This window comes from Diorhabda sublineata, chromosome 5 (genome assembly GCF_026230105.1).
Source record: "Diorhabda sublineata isolate icDioSubl1.1 chromosome 5, icDioSubl1.1, whole genome shotgun sequence".
Taxonomy (NCBI): Eukaryota; Metazoa; Arthropoda; class Insecta; order Coleoptera; family Chrysomelidae; genus Diorhabda; species Diorhabda sublineata.
In genome coordinates, this window is record NC_079478.1 from 23606770 (window position 1) to 23627877 (window position 21108).

General features: G+C 32.2%; 1 protein-coding gene across 3 annotated transcripts in view; it reads left to right on the forward strand.

Moving 5' to 3' along the window:
* The window catches only part of LOC130444263 (protein I'm not dead yet), a 74534-nt gene that overhangs the window by 17807 nt on the left and 35619 nt on the right, over nt 1-21108 (forward strand). For 2 of the 3 annotated variants that reach the window (XM_056779330.1, XM_056779331.1), the window contains exon 2: nt 4771-4894. The gene's annotated coding sequence lies outside the window, so the exon portion shown is untranslated. Of the gene's footprint in view, nt 1-4770; nt 4895-18579; nt 18643-21108 lie in introns of those variants that run through there. The other variant, XM_056779332.1, reaches the window with a different exon arrangement.

The following is a 21108-nucleotide window of genomic DNA, read 5'->3' on the forward strand; positions in this document are numbered from 1 at the left end:
CGATACTGGAGAACCCTGTGTTTACAGCCTATCCATTAATCCCACTCACAATTTTAATAAGTCTAGAATGTGGGATGGTTTTAATTGTCAGAGATCTTTGTCTATTTCATACGCTCCCAGGTGTAGTGCTTTAGAGTTCGTTAGTGTTTCCTACCTCGAGAGAATTTGAATAGAGGTTTCGTCCTGTGTGCAACAAAACCTGCACGCCGCATTATCTGCTAGGCCTAGCATCTTCAGGTGTTTGCTAAGGCGACAGAGCCCCGTTAGAACTCCTTTTAGTATTCGTAGATTGTTCTTACTTAGATTGCTACATTCTACGAATCTACTCTGATTATAGTTACCGAAGTGTCTTTGCCTGTCTCAGCCTTACAGGTTGTTCCAATTATTGGTTCTGCTCCTATCTACCTTCTTTTCCATTGCTTTGTAGCAGGTCCCATAAAGGGCTTGTCTGCCCCAATTTGGTTACTAACATTATTATTTGATTTTTTCGACATTACTTCAAGTAGTGTCGAAAAAATATTTGTGACTACACCAAAATCTCTTTCGAATAGCAAAAAGTATTATTTAGTATTATTGTATTATTTCACAATAAATTATGGTCTAACTTGAGTTTTTGTTAGTGTTGAATGAACTTCTCTTCAAGGATTTATGAATTCATTTTGGTAATATGTGAATATAGGAGATCCTCAAATTTCTTAGATTATTTGTCTAATAAGTCTAATCAAATGACATGAGAAATTAAAATTTTGAAGCATTTCTAATAATTTTGTCAATGCGAAAACTGTCAATATTGTTTTACGCTCAAATTTTGTTTTAAAGGATGAGTTTATAAAGCACATCAAAAGCCAATATTATTGTTTTTATTTTAATTGAGATTGTCACCTTGCATCTGCAAACAACTCTCTATATTTTATTTCAAATTTGAATCTATTGTAGTAAAACAGCAAATATAGATTCAAAAATAGGAATCTTGTGGCAAGAGCTTCGACAGCAAGAGAACTTCAATATAATAAAATAACCGAGAAAAAACTTTGTCATTTTCCTCGCATCGTTGATGAAATAACACCCAGCATTGTTTGGATACCGTTAATGTTGGAATTACGTACAATTTAGGATTTTTCATTAGTAAATGCTGTGTGTGAATCACACATTGAATGACGAGACAAGTAGTTATCGCAACTCTCTATGTTTGTCTTCTTAAAGCAGCGGTTCTTAACCTATGGGTCGCGACCCAAAATTGGGTCGCGAAGCATATTTCTTGGGTCGCGCTGAGTCGAACCAAAAAAGTTAGTAATACACCAAGTAATAAGTAATACCAACACCTCCTAGAAGAGTTATTCCCTAATACAATGTTTCGGTTTTACCGCTCTTCGCGAATGGCCTTCCGGAAGTGACGTCCAATTCCTGTCCTGAAGCTTTCTCTTCTAGGAGGTGTTGATAATACGCACGCCATTGCTTTGCATGCCCGCAGACTCAGTAAACGTGAATACAAGCATTAATTATTATTATAATAGTAGAGTGATCAAGCTGCAGTGCGTATTGTAAAATTGTAATCACCCTAATAATGGCAAAACGAGAATACAAGGAAGCATTTTTAGAATTAGGTTTTACTTGCATGTACAGCCGCAATGCGTGTTGTGCAGTGAAATATTAAGTAATGAATCGATGAAACCGAACAAACTTAAAAGACATTTTGATGCAAAACATAAAAATTTTCCTTTGAAGGAAAAGATCGTACTTTCTTCGAAAGAAAAGAAGCCCATTTAAAAAGACAGCGTTTGGATGTACCAAGTAGTAATGGTTTTATAAATTCTGCCAAACAAGCTACACTTGCTTCTTTTTATGTGGCTTGGCATATTGCAAGACAAAAGAAACCTCATAATATTGTTGAATAACTTATAAAACCTGCTGCCATTGACATGGCACCTATCATGTGCGGAGATGAAAGTTCAAAGAAATTACAAAAGATACCATTATCAAATGATACAATTCGTTTACGAATTAATGATATGTCATTTGATATTAAGAATCAACTTATTTCTGCAATAAAAATTGCTGGTTTATTTAGTATTCAACTGGATGAAACATCAGATATAAGTAAAGATGCTCAACTCATGGTTTACGTTCGGTATCCAGGTTTAACAGATATACAGGAGGACATTTTATTTTTCAAACCAATGTCAACAACAACTAGAGGTAAAGATATTTTTCTTATGGTCGATTCGTTTTTTAAGGACTAAAATTGGAATCAGTGTTTCAGTATTTGCACCGACTGTGCAGCTGCCATGACAGCATCTCAAAAGGGATTTTCGACGAGAGCAAAACAAATGAATCCACAAATTATATCGATTCATTGTTTGTTACATAGACAAAATCTTGCTTCATAAAAATTATCACCCGAATTATGTATCGTTTTGGATGAAATTGTTGCGGTAGGCAATTTTATTAAATCAAAAGCTCTTAACTGTAGAATTTTCCGCGAAATGTGTTTCGAATTTGGTGCAGAATACCAACATTTATTATATTATTCTGAAGTTAGATGACTGTCCCGGGGCAAAGTTGTTCAAAGAGTATTATCATTGCGGACAGAAGTCGAATTTTTTTGAGAGAAAAGGAACACCCATTAGCATCTAAATTCTCCGAGTTGAAGTGGATTACTTAAGTTGCTTATTTGTCAGATATTTTATTTGAAATAAATAATCTAAATACGTCTATGCAAGGACGTAATCATACTATTATTGAATTAACTGAAAAAATTACATGTTTTAAAAATAAACTCAAATTATGGAGAAATAAGGTTGAAGTAAAGAAACTTGCTTCATTCTCGACTCTTAATTTACTTGTTGAAGACAATAACATTGGATATCACAGATTTTGAAATACAGAAAATTTTATTAATCATTTGGAAAAACTAATAGCAGACTTTGATCGATATTTCCCTGCAGACGATGTTTCCAAATATAATTGGGTTCAAATGCCATTTAATTTTGATATAAGTGATTTGCATGAGGAATTTGTTAATATTCATCAATTTCAAGAACAATTAATAGAAATACAAAGTGACCAAACACTTCGGTACAATTTCTACAAAAACACTGAATCTTAATGTGCTTTCTGGTTAAAATTAAAAACCGAAAAGCCAATAATTGTTAAAGAAGCCCTAAAAGTATTATTGCTCTTTTCAACAACATATATGTGTGAGGCTGGTTTTTCGGCTCTGTGTGTAATCAAAAACAATTACCGGAACAAGTTAAATCCTGAAATAGATATAAGGTGCTCCTTGACAAGCATTCAAACGAGGTTTGAAGATCTTTCAAAATGTATTCAAGCACAAGGTTCTCATGGAAACTGTATGACTTGCATTTAAAATTTAAAAGACTTAGGTAACATATGTATTGATATTTCTTTTTTTTTAGGAATAAGTTAAAATGTCAATTATTTTCAAAAAGTTATAAATATATTTTAATTTGGTCAATAAAAATTATTAAAAACACTTGATTATTAATTAAATTTTCCTTGGATCGAAAAGTACTTTTGTTTATGTTTATTATTAAAAAAATAAATAAAAAAATTGTAAGTTAAAAAAAAACATCATCGTAGGATTGAAGATTTTTTAAAAATACGATCTAAAATAAAGCAATGAAAAAATTTTGACTTTTTTTGGGTCGAAACATGAACATATTTCTCAAATTTGGGTCGCGGCTTAAAAAGGTTAAGAACCACTGTCTTAAAGAAAAATTCGTTTTTTGGAGAGAAAAAAAATTATAAAGTTTATTGTCAAAGATCTAAACAGAGAATGAATTTACAAGTGGATAATAAAATGCATCTGCATTTGTCGTTAAATAAATTTCTAAGAATGTATAATATTTGTGCTGCGCTTCGATGTTTATAGGTAAACCGCATATGTAACTACTCTCTCTTCATTCTCGAAAAGTATGGATTGACTTTTCGATTTTTGGGCAATTTTCAGGTTTTCTTGACTTGTTTCTTTTGGGGGTTTTCGGAATACCAAAATATTTATTTAAGTTTGAACAAGACATATGCTATTAAAATAATAAATATTATTGTTAAAAGGCTTTCGATTATTGATGTATGTGTCTGTAAAACGTAAAAACTTCGTAACCTGTATGTCTTCTACACTAAAGGTCGCTTAAAATACGCGAAGAACCAAGTAAAGCATCAGGATTCGTGTGCTCTTGTAACAATTTCTGAACGTTACTTGGTTTCCGGACAATACTTTTGTGATACGTGTCTTTATTGGTTTTAAGCAAAATACCTTCAACATTGATTATTTTAGTTTGTTTTTATTTCGGGAGTTTCTTATTTTTTAATTTTGTTTTTTTCGTAGACAATTCTTTGTTTTGAATAGTCTAAAGATTCGGAGCTTTTTGTGTTTAATTTCTCTATAAACTTTTCATGGTCATTTGGGTCAAACGAATCTGAATTATTTATGTGTCCATTAATAATTTCGAAAGGTGTAATCTTTGATACGGTAAGAGCCGAATTGTTATAACTAAGGGTTGCGTGTTTTATTATTTAATCCGGTGTCAATTTTTTATTATCTTCCTGTATGCATCTATAATGTTCTAAAATACTTGAGCGAAAACGTTCTACCGGTAAATTGGAGTTTTGCTGTAGTCTGATGCAAATCTATAAAAAGTTCCCTCTTCTACCTAAGTGTTTTATGTAAATTAAAGCTATAGAAATAAAATGTCAATTTCATCACATGGAATATAGAAAATTATATTATGTACATCTATTTGTTTGCAGTTTATTTTGGTTGTCAACCAAGAATCAGTAAACTGGTGGATGTCAGAGCCTTTTTCTTCACTCTCCAATTGAATCAATTGAGAAGCAATGGGAATATAACTGGTTGATATTTTTACTTGGAAAGGTAAGACTTTCAATCATTTTCGATTTATTTGTTTCTATGAATGTCTAACCGATTTCATACTCTTTCTATTATTTTCAAGATTTTGATGTGTTTATCATTATTATTCTTATGATTAATCTTTTGTTTGTTATAATGTATAGGTCACTTCAGTGTAATATTTTAAGGTGGTAAGTGGGTAAGGTATTTATTCAAAGGCTTATGTAAAAGAGTATCAAGGAATTATGACTGTTCAAAATATCTGTCTTACTCTAGATAGTTATAAAGTCTGTATTCTAACTCCTCTAAAGCATTTTGGAAAACGTTACCAGGCATTCACTGTTATCCTTATGTATTTCATATTTTTAGTTCATTGATACCATTAGATTATACTCACAAGCATTGCATTTTAGACATGTTCAAGGGATGAAATTTAAGGAAGCCAGATATCTCGGAAAAAATTATATCTTGTACCAATTCATATATCTGGTAATTTGCCACTCCTGTTGGACATTTGAGAGAAATCTGCTGTAAAACTCTATTGCCTTTTGCATTAATTTGAGTTTCTAGCTTATGAGTTAGGAAAGATGAAAGATCACATATCAATATCAAGAATTTCAAACCAAACATGTAGCAAGAGAGATCAATTTTTATATAGATGCATAAGTTTTGCGTGCCTTTCACAAGTTTTATTCAAATATCTAATAGAAATTTTTAGGCAGCAGAGTAGCCGATTCAGCGCTCAATGTTCGGCCACTACGAATGACGATTTAGCCTTAAAAAAGTCTACTTACGAATATAATACGTGATGCAACTATAGCCGACCCTTTAGCGAGCGATCGGAAGGTATAAGGTCAACAACACCAAAATGTTTAAAAGCTTCATAAGTGATTTTATTATAGATAATATAATGAATAATGGGCAACAGTAGACAAGAAAAATCAGTTTACTTTTAGTAAAGTATTGACACTAACGCACAACACTTAACTAAAAACTTATTTTTCTAGCTTTGATTGATGCAAATTGTGTCATCGAAGTTTAGTTTGGAAGCAACTTCATACTCTATTGAAAGAAATGTCAAATTTATGAACGGAAGCAATTCAAGGTAACTCAAGCTACATCCACAGATACACGAAGCTCACTGGAATGGTAACAAATATCCTCAAACTTATCTCTGTAGGACAAAGTCATTTACACATTTTTCCAATGCCTTTTGCGAGCTCTTTTTACGTTTTTAATACGTTTTTCATGGAAGCTACAGTTAACGCCAATTTCTACACAAGTCTGTACAGCTTTGGCTATAATGTCTTCTTAATGTCTTCTATCTCTCTCTTTTTTCTTGCTTAAAGCGCTTAGTTTTTTGGATGAACCGTTCAGAGATTTGTCTTCCCTTTGCAACAACTTGTTTGTGCAGTCCACGGAAACTAATATTTCAGACCACAAGAATATGAAGTCGATATTCTCGATAATACTTGATGTTCCCAATATAGTTCTTTATTTAATTCTTCATTATTCGTCATACCTTTTAGAGCAGTCTTTAATATTCCTTTCCACATATATGTTTGCCTGCTTTTCAATAACTCCCAGGTGGCGGAGTGCCCTTTTAGAGATGTGTCCAAATATGGTTTTACAAATTCCCATCGAAGTGTCGAGCCGTTTAAAAAATGTATTGGAACTGGATATGGAAACTTGCCAAGGCTCACATACCTTGACTGACAATGGAATGGAAACAATGCTCTGAATTCTGGAAATCTTAATTTGACTACTGAAAAAGCACTTGGAAAAACACTGTACAGACAAAACCGTACAGGCGCATTCTACTATAGTCCCATTGCAATCGGACAGTCAGACGGAAGCGCTGCCAACGGTAACAGTTAATTCAAATGAAAATTTCCTGTTCGTTTCGAACTATTTAAGCGAGAATCTTTTCAACGCACAACCAAAATTACCAATTTAGAAATTATATATATAATGAAATATTCTTCTGAATATTCTTGATTTTAGGTCTCTTCTGTTTTTTTAATCATTTCTTGAAAGAAAGATAATAATTGACGTTTTGACTTATTTGTGTGAAGATTCAACATTAATAATTATAAAGAAGGTGGAATAACAAACACGTAGTTTTCTGGAAGTATATGGAGGATAATTGAACTGCAGCAGCTACACCTGTTGGGAGAATATAAACGCGCGAGGAATGTTGAACTCTAACAATACCTATTAATGCACTAGTCTAATGGAAATCCATATGTTAAAATAGTTTCGCAATACCAATTGGTTATTACCCTCGGAAAACCTGTATGATAATATGTATCTAGAATTTTTAACAAATAATTAATTTGAAACAAGATTCAATACTTCTCATTTTTATAATACTTTGGACTACTCAAAAATCTTATGTGAAAATAAAACTTTTTGCCAGACAGATATATTAACGTCATAACTAGCGAGACAGAATTGATAGTTATTAACTATTCATTAGAACATTAAGTCAAGTTTACAATATTCTTTTAAATTGTATGAACCATTTGATCATTAGACATACCAGAAACTTTTTGAGCAGGTTCAAATATTTTTAATGTGTCTTGATTAGTAATTAGTTACATTGATAGTATTTTTTTCTTTTGTTGGTTAATCACGACGAAAATAATTTTTTTTACATTTTCTTTGTGATTGTTATTTTAAAATATTTTCTTTATATCAATGTCATAAATATCAATATTATTGTCTCGATTCACTGCTGTTTTTTATATGATCAAGAATGTTTCACTCAATTTTTTAAGTAAATATGATATTTCAGTGAAATAAATTCTCAAATAAAGTTGACATCGTTTTGCCACAAATTATTTAATACCTTCTGTTGTCTGTTTCTCCTTCTCAAATTGCCTATCTGATCATTCACGACTAAGTTGATTCTTTCGTCATCAGGTTTCTATAGTCAGGTTTTATCTGCTGTAATGTTGCAATGTTGTTATTTGAGTGTAATGAATTTACATTATCTGAGTCAGTGTCTAGATTTACTAGCAAACATATAGGGTCTCGGTCATTTCATTTATTATCGATTATTATTATTGAAAAATGTTTAATAATACTTACTCAGGTTATGCATTGCTATAAATAAAATCGCGACCAAAGAATTTAAGTGGCTTGTTTTTTAAAAAACAATAGTAAATTTTCTAGCGTATATATGAGCTCTTACCTAAATATTTAGTAGCCTACACAATAGCCAAAATTTCTTTTTCCATGTTAACATAATTGCTTTCGGAATCGTTAAAAATCTTTGATAGTATTCCAAGAAAGTTGAAGGCTACTTAAATTGTAAAGATTTTCTATCTGTGTAGATTACAATTTACCTTATTTGATTATTGATTAAAATGGGTAATAAAGTCAAGATGAGAATTGAAATAAATTGGTATTTTTAGAAATTTTAGGATGAAAACAAAAATTAACATACTATTTTAGAATTTTGCTGTGATTGATTTATGATGTTATATTGGGATTTACCTCTAGCTAGATCCAAATTGTGATTGTTGTTTATTATGAAGTGGATGCTCTACGGCTATTCCAAATTTTTTGTTATCATAGGGATATCGATAGATTTAACTTAATCAGTGATTCGTATTTTATATTTAATATTGTTCTTAAATGAAAGTAGTGCATTTTTATCATGAAATAGATATGAATATTTTGCATAAAACCCTAGTTTTCCAGATTTTTCTCATTATTTACGCAATTCATCATTATTACAATACTATTCAGAAAGAAGCTTCGTGTAAAATTCGTATAGGCGCTAGACTTAGCGTGGTGACTAGTGGAGATGTAGGATAATAAATAAAGTTCGATAATTATTATTTGAAATTGAGTAAACTTAAATGTCTGCTGAAAAATCAATTTTCAAATTTTTTATATTGTCAATTAACGTGAATATTGACATAAATTTATAAGTGGACCTGTATACGCTGTCTATTGCATGAACAAAATTAAATAACTTTTAATAACTATTCATTATATTTACATAACTTTTACTATTAGTAATCCTCTTGATTGTGTTTCTTGATTTTTGGAGAAAATTGTAATTACTAATTACAACGGTGCGATATCTCTTTAATCATTGAAAAATGAACACGTTGGATAAGCGACAATTCTACATTAACTGACTGCCACGAAATATCAAAAATACTTTATCAAAAATATTTATTTCTTCAATTTAACTGAATTAAATTCCTAACTAAAGTCTCAGTAAAGAGATTCTATTATAATAATTGTTCCTTCTGAACTACCATGGGAAACTGCCACAGTTAACCGACTGCATTGACGGTACCATGAAAAACGCGATGTAATCAAAAACTAATTAGCTTGACTCATACGTTAACATTTGAAAGGTTATTCATGATTGTTGATTGATAATTAACAAATACAGAATTATATTATATAAGCATCATACAAAGATCTAAAAATTTAAGAAAATTGCTTCTTTTTATCAACATGGGGAGAAAAATATGACATTGCTACCAGCATACTACGATGTCATCTCCTATCATTACGTTGTGCGGATGCAATTTTTTTAGGTCAGGAAAGTTCGAATAAAATTATAATTTTTAGTTGAGACTCATTTAGTAGTATACTACGTATTGGATAAACTCGTGAATAAAATAATACCCAATCCATATTTTTTAGTATTGACTAATTTGCTGTTAAAATAAACTACATGATTGAAATTTTTTCAATTGAAAACGCATGTTACAGGTCTTCAATATAATTTGCTCTCCCCCATTAATTTTGTATTTTATAGTTAACACAGAAAAATTAAATGTATTGAATTTAATTCAATTTTTTTACAACAAGAATGGATATTGTCATAGATAGCTCAACATTTGAAACAAGTGATTTGTGCCGCAGAATTGGACAAATAGTTTTGCAATAGGATAGAGCTTTCCCCCCAAAGAATTCTGGAAACTTCAGAAAATTAAGGTAGCAAATTTGATTTTTGGAATGGTAAAGGTTTACCCATATCACGGCAATCAAATGAAATTTGAAATCTTTAGATAGGCTTTTGAAGCAGTACTTCTTGTACTAAATCAGAACCCCAATGTTAACTTCAGGCCCGCCATACTTCTTCCACATTATAATCGTTCTTCAACAAGTGTGGAATAATAGGAACAAGCAGAAGGGAAATTTGCTGCAACACTTTCCAAGTTTTTCTAATATAAAAGTGATGTAATACGCCAAAGGATACTTTTTTAATTATTGCTTATACGCATGTAAGTTAGTTGCTTATCGCTGCTGCTTCATCATAAGTCTATGTATTCAGTTTGTGGTGAACTCTAGGCTCATTACCGCGTAGATACCAGAAAATAACCACTAGTCGAGCTTTTGCAATAACGTCTGTCGTTTCATGCGCCATAATTAGCAAAAGAAGGAGAATTATCAATTACTTCAATTGTTTTTTCATGACAGACTTCAACCATGCACTGTAACAGATCATTCTGTATTTTTTTTTCGGAGGTTCCTCTGAACATCGAAGAATGTTTAAGTGTTTATTTGGAGTTGCATCTGATTTAGCCAAATTATGTATGAGTACACAAAATATGTAAGGATTATTTGAAGTATCGCTTTGTACCACAAAATTCAAATAAGGTTGAAAATATGTAAATTAAAGCAGAATGCTTAAATGGCGTTCCTGATTCGATTGGAATAGTAAAGAAACCTCTACTTGGTGAACCAATCATTAATACTTTTTATATAAATGACCAGCCATTTCCAAACCATATATTTATTTAGTTCAAAGTCATACCGAAATTATAAACTAAAATCATAAATTCTGTCTAAATCGCGATCTTGTTCATGAGATTAGAAAATGATGAAAGGCTCCAACAATTCAATGGTAAAGTTTTCAACCTTGTTAGCTAGTATTAATAGATTTCAAATAACTCAATATCATAACACTGTAAACATCAATTTTCAGGAATACGATCACGCTATGTGCACTGGCAAAGTACTTAACACAAGTACATATTTCTTTGAAAAAACTTCTTCGATAAAACTATAATCCGACCCCCCCGAACTGATCGATATCTGACACAGAAATATCCAAGTAACCTTCTTAATGTCTTAATAATATACAATTGAACTAATTCTCTACCATATACCTGATACATTTTTTGGAGAAAACCAATACTTGCTAACTGGTCATTGTTCTATACTTACACGAACTCAGACGAGGCCTTTGGAATCGAGGAGAAATTCATTCTTCTTCAGTTTCAACACAGCAAAGGAATCAGATTTCGAACGCCGACATCTCAGCGAAGCTGTGCCGTTTCCAGAGACTTAGCTCGCGCGACGTGGTTTCTACTCTTTCGTCAAAATATTCAGATATATTTTATGATAAAAATGCAGTACTTTCATTTAAGAACAATATTAAATATAAAATACGAATCACTGATTAAGTTAAATCTATCGATATCCCTATGATAACAAAAAATTTGGAATAGCCGTAGAGCATTCACTTCCTAATAAACAACAATCACAATTTGGATCTAGCTAGACGTAAATCCCAATATAACATCATAAATCAATCACAGCAAAATTCTAAAATAGCATGTAAAGTTTTGTTTTCATCCTAAAATTTCTAAAAATACCAATTTATTTCAATTCTTATCTTGACTTTATTACCCATTTTAATCAATAATCAAATAAGGTAAGTTGTAATCTACACAGGTAGAAAATCTTTACAATTTAAGTAGCCTTCAACTTTCTTGGAATACCATCAAATTCCTAATCGCCAATGCAGATTGTAAATTATTTTGGATAAAATTTTCATTTTATTTGTCTTGTAATTGTAACACGCAGTATTTGTTTAGTAAAGGATAAGAAGCGATAATTATCAATTGAATTTGTGCAATGACACAAACGTTAATTATATAGGGTAATTTAATTGTCCATATGAAAAGTTTGGTGTTAAATATACATAACCCTCTTGTGCAATTCAAAGGAGAAGCAATCATTAGTAGGCTTTTGAAACTAAAAGGATGAGAGTTTTACAGTAGAATCAAAAACTCAACTGTATATATCGGACATAAGTCATCTCTTGGAGTGAAGTGCAACCTAGACAAAATAAAATCTATCCAAATGCACCTTATATACAAGAAAAATATCAAATAATTTTCACGACTGCTCGGATCTTATAAACGTTTTATAAATTCATTGTTCACTTGAAAAAATAATTCTAAAAATGCTTAAAACATTCGAATTGGATAACTGTTGCTAGTTATATTTCACCACAGCACTGCTTTCCTGATCGGAAAAGAACTTGCAATAATCAAAAAGAACTTTTAGCTAACAATATATTGTTTTTTTTATATACAACCATGGATTCAATTATTCTAAGCATAAATATTTCGAGTAATGTTCCTTATGTAACTTTACCCCCACTTTTGGTAATGGATCACCTTCCGGTTTTTTCGGGTGACTATTCAAACTTACATACTTAATGAAATCATAAACACTCTATTATAGTATATTATTATTATTTAGTTCATATCATGAATAATTCGCTAAAAAATATTTAGGTACTCGGTATCTAACCACCATATCGTTGTGCTAGACTATGCAGTAAAATTATCCAGTTAAATGACGTCGGGTCTATAACGTATGTATTTGTAAGTCATGCAAAGAACGCGCAGATCACGTTTATATTTCGAATCATAAATAGATTATTCAACTAGTTGACTGGAAGTCGTTCGCCGGAATTTCGCTTGCTGTTGGTTTTTAAGGCATTAAAAGGCGACTACGAAGTATTTTTTAGGAAAAGGAATAGTATAAAAAATATCAGTATTAATTATGATCATTTTTCTTTCTGAGAAATCTACAGCACTGCAGCGCTTATGCCTCACGGCGCTCGCTTTATAAATACGATAAGCGCATCCTGGATACTCTCTAATATAAAGCTATTCTATTCTCCACTAACGATAACCCGATATTCTTGCCCAAAAATAAATGTAACGAGAATATAGTATCTTTTAAAATTTATGTAAATAAGAAAATTTGAAAGTGAAACACTATTAAATTATCAAAGGTCTCGTGTATAGTAATCACCGATGCAATGCACATTTTTGCTAGACCTCGGCGTACAGACATTCATTTGCCTAATATCTACAACTATTGCATGTTCACTGTCTAATTCCAAATTATTATTATTAATTTATGCTCTGGATACAATATGAATAAATATACAGAATTGTAATCAAATACACGTTTCAAGGAAACTACATACCGCAAAGTCACAGTTCATTGTCGGTTTTTAAAATAATGTTAATGAAATAACTGTGACAATTTTAATTGTTATTATACTCTTAAGACATATATAAGAACAATTAAAACACAACAAATATTTTTTGAGCTGTGAATAATAGCATAAATTCTATAATTATTAGTTATTTACACAATGGATGTAAGTATGAGAATAATTTTGAGCCTGAGCGATAGCGGTAAATATACTGACATCCCAAAAATGTTTTCGGCCATTTTTTTATATCGTTCAAATTACATGAAATGAACATCTTTGGACTGCTTCTTTAACATTATAAGCATTGTTATTTTGTCAATAGCATTAATACGACAGGTTATTATCAAAAATTGAGAGAAACGGTAATTATTAATTTCTATAACAGACAAATGGATAAAAGAATCAGTACATATTACGTGTTTGTGCTTTTTGCGTACTTGCATGAAAACTCAGTTTTAATAATGTCTCCATCAAGCTTATGTGTGAATTTTCCACCCCGTTAATACAGAAAAACATAGATACATCCAAGTATCCGAGCATTTTTGAAAAAAATGATAAATCATATTTAGTTTCATGTTATTGATGAAATAAAAACCAAAAGGTATATCCTATGTTTGTATGTATAAACTCAATGATTATAAGGTGTTTTTGAAGTAAATAAGATAAACGTTTTATATGGTTTTATATTGAACCCTAAGTAAAATTTTAAAATAAACTATAGTCTATTTCAGAAATGTATATTGCAATAAAATGCGGAATTCCGTCCAGTTCGGCTCAATTTCGGTATCGGTCATAGGTGTAGGTCTTGAAATATTGTGTAGGGATTACTTAGGTAGTAGATTATACAGTTACGTTTTGCGTTTAACAGGTAAAGTACAAATCAAATAAGAAAAACACAGGCACGTCATCCCTGCAAAAGAGGATGAGAATATCCTCATCACTTTTGTTCGCTGTATTTTTACTACATTGGCAGGTTTAAAAGTTTTCCGTATTCTTATTGTGTAGAACATGTTTTGCTAAATGAAGTGGCAACGTTCACGGTTTTTGCATGGTTTAAATTAGAAGTTGAACAGAAGCGGTCTCGTTTACATGGATACTTTATTATTGGCAGTCTTTTTCCGATGTTGCCCGATTTTACTTATGAAGTCGGAAAAGGGTAAATATATATATGCAGGTTGTTTACTCGTCCTGTTTTTTCGGTTTCAATTATTAGTCCTATTTGTAGTTTTTTAGAGTTTCTTTTGTTTTGTGTCGTTCTAATATAAGTAACAATTTGTTTAAAATAAGTTTTAGTATAGTTTAATAATATCTTTTAATTAAATTATGTCTCTGAAAAAAGTCGGAAACCAAGATCTTTTTGTACAGAGCCAGGGACGAAAAATTGTACATAGCGTTAGTAACTAAATTAAGTGTAAGTAAGTAAATGTGAGGTTGAAACTATAATATATATTACCTATTTTTCCTTTTACTTGTTTTTTAAAAAAAACAGGGCACTTTGCTACTACAACTTGGCCAACTTAAGTATCCTTTTAAAACTGATTTTAGTATATTTTGCGCTTTTTTAATAGCAAAGCTAAGCTGATCAAGAGGGGTTTTAAGTACTATACCGTTTAACCTTCTATTAGTGCCTCTGCCTAATTCCAACCCTATTTCAAAATCGGCTTAAGCCTGCGCCGCAAGGGCAATGGTGCCTTACCCAAATTTTTTAGACCTTTATAAGTATATTTGTTTAGTTTAACGCATCAGTATTTGCTGTTAAGCCGCAAATAGTGTTCACAGTATTATAAGATTTGTAATAAAATGGCGACATTTACACCAACGAAAAGTTGTTCCAATAATTCTCCACTGTGGAAAATTTATTATTTTGAATGTACACGATTGCATAAAATACGATTACCCGAAATTCTCTACTGTACAAGAAACTGTTGACCGATGTTCCCGAATGAGTGGAATTGAAAAGTCCGTCGTTTTTAAATTATTGCGAGAGAGAAAGATAGCAGGCCAAGTGGAGCCTCCCAAGTCCAGGCAGACCAGTAAAAGTCCTTGATGAAGACATCAAAAGTGTAATTCGATGAAAAGTTCACTCTTCTTATTTTAAAAAAGAAATACCCACCTTTGATAAGATTTTAATAGAGCTTGGCCAGGATGACAGTATTCCGTTGATAACTAAAAAACTTTTATGGAGCACTCTGAGAAATATGGATTTTGCTTGGGAATAGCATAACTGTAAAGCACATTTACTGGAAAGCGATGAAATTGTTTACTGGCGACGAAAATACTTAAGAAGTATGAAGCAGCTCAGAACAGATCAGAAGAAAATCTTTTATCTTGATGAGACGTGGATTAATGAAGGTTATACAGTACCAAAAATGTAACCAGTGCTCGCCAAGCTTTCATGGAAGGCCTTTTAACGGGTATTAAGGTGTCTTCAGGTAAAGGAAAAAGACTAATAATCGTCCATATTGTAAGCGAAGAGGGACTTTTAAAAGGATGTTTGTTAACCTTTCAGTCGTGCCTTACGGGAGATTAACACGAGGACATGGAATCGGATGTTTTTGAAAACTATTTTAGTGAAATGATAAAATATCTTCCGGCTGATTCAATAGTAGCAGTACATTATCACATTTATCGCTCTCTACGTATAAGGTTTCTTTCACAAGATGATGATACTCTTAGAACAATAGAGTCTAATTTCTTAATTCTTAGACTTTTTGTATACGATCGTGACATAAGTTTAAAGTTATTTACTTATTTTAACCAGCTTTTTTCGAAGGTCAATTAGTTAAATATCTACTCTGGACATAATTGTTAGTATTTATTTCAGTTGTTAGGGCATATTGCGATATTTTGTCATAGTATATAATATTTATTCATAACAAAACTGAAATTTCAGTAACCAATAGCAGACACCGGTATTATTAAGGCTATTTCGAATAACAACGTATTCATCATCGGGGACTGAAAAAAACAATCTTCAAAATAACAATAAAACATGAATAGGAAGTTTATTGATTTTGGTAGCTATTCATTTGTTTTTTTTTTGCGTCTAATTGAAAGATTGTTTGTTTAGGTTGTTACGAATGTAGGATTGTACTCTTATAAGCATATTGGGAAAATATTGAGAAAGGAATATGGAGGAAGGTGTTGATGAACATAGGGAATATTATTCTGAAAAAGTATGAAGGCATTAAAAGTCTTACTTTGAGAATACAGTGATAATTGTGTTTAACTTTACTATCTAGTGGGAAGTATTAAGATTTGATTGATGAATCCATATAGTTACTCCAATAAACTATTTATGGGGGCTATTCACTCTTCAGTGGTAATTAAACAAGGTTACTATCTAGTATAATGACATTGTATCGAGTAAAGAAGAATAATATGAATAAGGATGTGATGTCAACTGAGTTTTGATATGTTACATGAATTTTGTTTGGAAGGAAGGGAGACAGGTAGAAATGGTGGAGAAAGAAATTTTTTATTGCTGTAATGAGTCATCTCACCTGACCGCGCCGGTCATAATTTGATGTTGTGAAAACTATAAAAGAAAATTGGTAGCTCCATCTATTATTGGATAACTATTGTTCTAGATGTTTCCCCAGTATGCTCCACTTGCTCCGGACAGCTTCAGAGTAGAAAATAAAATACTCTAGTGACGAATACGCTGAAGCCAGTTGAAGAGATTTTACTTGCCCTCCTCGATAGGTGGCGTGAGAAATCGCAACTACTAACTATTACTTACGAAGCTTCTAAGATACGCGTCGTTTAAGAAAGCGAAACAGCAGTTAAACACAATTTCTTAAATTTAAAACTGAAACAAAAATAAACTATACACGAAAAAAAAAATAAAGCTGGGGAAAGCAACGATAAGAAAAACATAAACTCTACGATTACTACCTAATAACTGCCAAGTTCATCAACTGAAGGCGGGTTCGTGCCACAAGCAAGGTGAAGCGTCATGCGAATACTAAGCTCTCGGTCGGTCAGACCTCTACAGTAAGGGCTGCGGTTCTCAAATCTCGCATTAGCAAATTACCGCCAATTTATCGTCAAAAAATTGTTACAATTTGCAGAAAAAAAGCTTGTAAAAACTAAAAAACAAACAAAAAGAACTGAATAGAGAAAACAAATGAAATAAAATTCCAATATACAGAATAAAACAATAATGAGTAACTAATTTATAGGTAATGGTAATAGATAATAATTAGTAAATAAGTCCATAGTAAGAATTAAAGTGCTATGCAGCATGTCCACTCGTACCCCAGATAGGAAGGGCATATCGGAGATGCGACTAAATAGGAGCATAATAGATTGTTAAGGAGGTGGATAAGTTCAGTTCTCTTGGTTGCGGAAAGCATTATATCTATTGCAGGTCTAAAGTAATATGCCAGTCATAGATCTTTGATGTGAATTCGTGAGAGGTTTTTGCCGGTTTGACTTTCAAGATTTTAAGTTTTGGCACGAAACCTTTATCTGCGGAGGATAGGTGGTGTTCGCACTTCATGATGTGGAAACGCCATTCCCAGCGGCGGAGGTTGTAGTGTCTACTCTGGGCTCTGGAAATATTCTAACGTCTCATACAAACGTTGTAATCGGTCGCTATAATGGTCAGCCTCTGCTGGAATTTAGTCTTTGGTTTCCTTTCCTTCCCATGGCTGGTGGCTCGATGAGGGTTGTATTTGCCGGCAGGTTTTATCTGAGAAGCTTCATATCTTTGACAAGAATCACAGTTATAGACATATTTAGCGATGTCACGGAACATAGCGGTCCAGTAGTATCGGGCTACAATTCTGATTTTGGCAATTCACATGTGTCCGGTGGTAGGTGCAACATGCATTTCCTGCCTCACGCTGAGACTCTGCATAACGCTGAGACGTATTGGTTGCGGAACACACAATTTATAGGTGTCGATTGGCTCTGATTCGGTGAAATCATTAGAATCTCAGAAATGTCAGTATAAACGATCTTTTTTTATGTAGTAGTCGGGAAATGTTTCTGGGTTTCCAGTAAGCAGTTCTAAGGCACAATTTCTTCGATTCCCCACACTATGGCCAAACACTCCTCCGTGAAAATTTCTTCTCGGTGAAGGTTAACAACCGGCCGAAGGTTCGGTTAGGACAAGTCAGGACTTGCTAGAACTGGTGCCTCTGTTAGGCTAGCTTTAAGTTTTCAGAAAGCTTCTTCTTGTTCGGGTCCCCACTTCCATCGGTTATTTCCTCAGTACTCGCTGCAGTCGTGCTGCAACATCGAAAATAATGGTACGAACCTTCTGTACCAGGAAACTATTCCTAAAAAGCGTCAAAGCGTGCAGACATTAGTCGGAGCGATCATCTTGTTTTCTCCGGGTCCTTGCGGATTCTTTGTGATGTCACAAGATGACCCTAGTACAAAAGGGCCCTTCTACAAACTTTTCATTTTTCAGGGTTGTCTCGCAGGCTTGTGGCACGGAGTCGACGGAAAACCTCTCGGAGATTACTACGATATCTTTCAGGTAGGCGAAACAATAGAGATCCATCTATGGTTCAATTATTTTATTTATGAGGCGCTGGAAAGTGGAAAGGGTGGCATATAGTCCGAAAGGCATCACCCGAAATTGATACAGTCCTCTGCCTAGAATTGTAAAAGCGGTGATTGATTTACTTTCCTCGGACAGCCCAATTTACCAGTAGCTTTGACGTAGGTTGATGCTGGATATGTACTTAGCTTTCTAGAGTTTGTCTAGAACGTCGTAAATGAAGGGTAGTGGATAAGCATCCTACTTTCTGGAAGTTTATGTAGAACCTAAGCTTGCCATCCAACTGGCTATCTTTTGTACGCTTCGCGTAAGCAAATTATGTTCATAATTTACGAATATGTGAACATCTATTTTGTTAAACTCTGTTATAATAGTAGGAGTGCCCAAGTGGGGATTTCCGGATTTACTAAAGCGCGGCAGATTAATATATAGGGAGATACTTTGTGCCCAGTTAGTTAACTAGTTAGTTAAATATGATCCTCATATGTAATGCCGCCCGTCAACAATGAAAGATCAATTAGTAAAATAACTAAATAAAAGAATTTCTCGAGCGTATTACATTAAGCTAGAGTGAGTTAATTACATGCAAAAAAGTGTCTATATCGCTAATCTGACAATTTGAAAGTGGCGTAAAGAAAGAAGAGGGCTGCAAAGTTGGAAAAAAGGCTCTCGAAATGCTTGAGCATAGCTAATTTTATTGATTTACCGCGAACGATTTAGGATCCACAAGTAATTTATCAACCATATCGTTAGTCGTTCCTTTTAAATTTTGTTGAGATTAAATTGAATACAATGATGTTTTTTTAATCAAATAGATGCTAAGTATTCATACTAATTGTAAGAATATATTTTATATATTTTACAAACAAAAACTTAGAGCACAGGATGCGATTTTTTTTCTATATTTCAAAGTTTATTACATTAACTGAAAAATTTTTGATAAATAAATGGCATACTAATATATTTTTACGTCCCTGTTTCCAAAACTACATAGTTATTGTGCTGCTTCTAAAGATACACTTCTAGATTTTTTTTAAATTTTCATTTGACAGGATTGGACATTATTTAAATTTAGATTGGTGACATTTATATTCCCCTTTATTGTCTTTATGCGATGTTTCAAATTCTCAAGAAATTTGAATTTCTTTTGAAAAATATATCAATGCTATTCAATTTCTTTTTATTATTGTAATCTCAGTATCTATTCTATTTCCATTATATGTGAGTTTTCCTTTCAAATGTTTCTATTCATATTGTTGGTACGTGCTTATAACAATAAAACGGCACAAGTTTATGGAAAATATTTTGTTTTAAATAATTTTTTTAATAATATAAGTATTCTACTTAAAAAAATACACTTTTTTATTAGCATGTTATTTCATGCGCCTTTCAATTAATTGAGTTCATTTATATAAAAAAATTTCTCTTGTCAAATTAGGCGAATTCCTCTAGATAATCGTCAAATTATGAGACATCACCATGTAGGACAGTAAGATGAACCATATATATATTAATCTGACAACTTTGAGTATTTGGAAAATTTTTCATGCACTTTTTAATAATAGCTGCGAGTTTGGAGCCACATGGAAATCGTCAGATTACTGAATGAGAGCTTTTTTTTTAGATACACCCTCTTAGAAAACCTGACACGCAAGATTAAATCATTTTCTCTCCACTTTCAACCCTCACGTATGACCACTAGTATCATGCAAATGATCAGTTTAACATATGTACATTCTTAAAAATACAACATCTAACGCTCTTGAGTATCTCCATGCAACAGTATTTGATTACATATTTGAAAATCTACAGCCCCTTCCTCCACTGATGAAAAGGTTTTTCACACATTTTTTATTCTTATCATCCAAGCTTTGCAACCCAATAGGTTTCTATAACGCTCTAAAAAATGAAAAATACAAAGTTGATTCTATTACGCAATACGTTTATATATGATTCATTTATAGTGGAAAGTTTGTTGTTATTAAATAAAATAAGCAATTATAAGAAGTTATAACATTGGTTCATTAGCTGGTTTTATCATTGTGATGAGAGTAGACATCAAATTCAATGAATTTATATTGAACACAGTGGTCACAGTGCCAGTATACCAACACTTACAATTACAGTCTAACGCGTGTTTCAATAACCAAGTTATCATCTTCAAAAACTGAAACTAAAACCTTTTAATACCTTTTTATACTAAATTTTCCCACCGATAAAATTTCTCCCGTGAAATATAGCGGGAAAATCTCCTTGGTAGTAATCTTCATATTTATTCCATATTTTAAATGAGCTATGTGCTCCTTGAACCAGACATCAATGTATCTCTTAGTCTGTCCGATATACTTCCCGTTACAATCACTATAGCTCATTTCATGTATACCACTCTTCCAAATTTGGTATGTTATCCTTAGGATTACACAATGATTGTTTTAATGTATT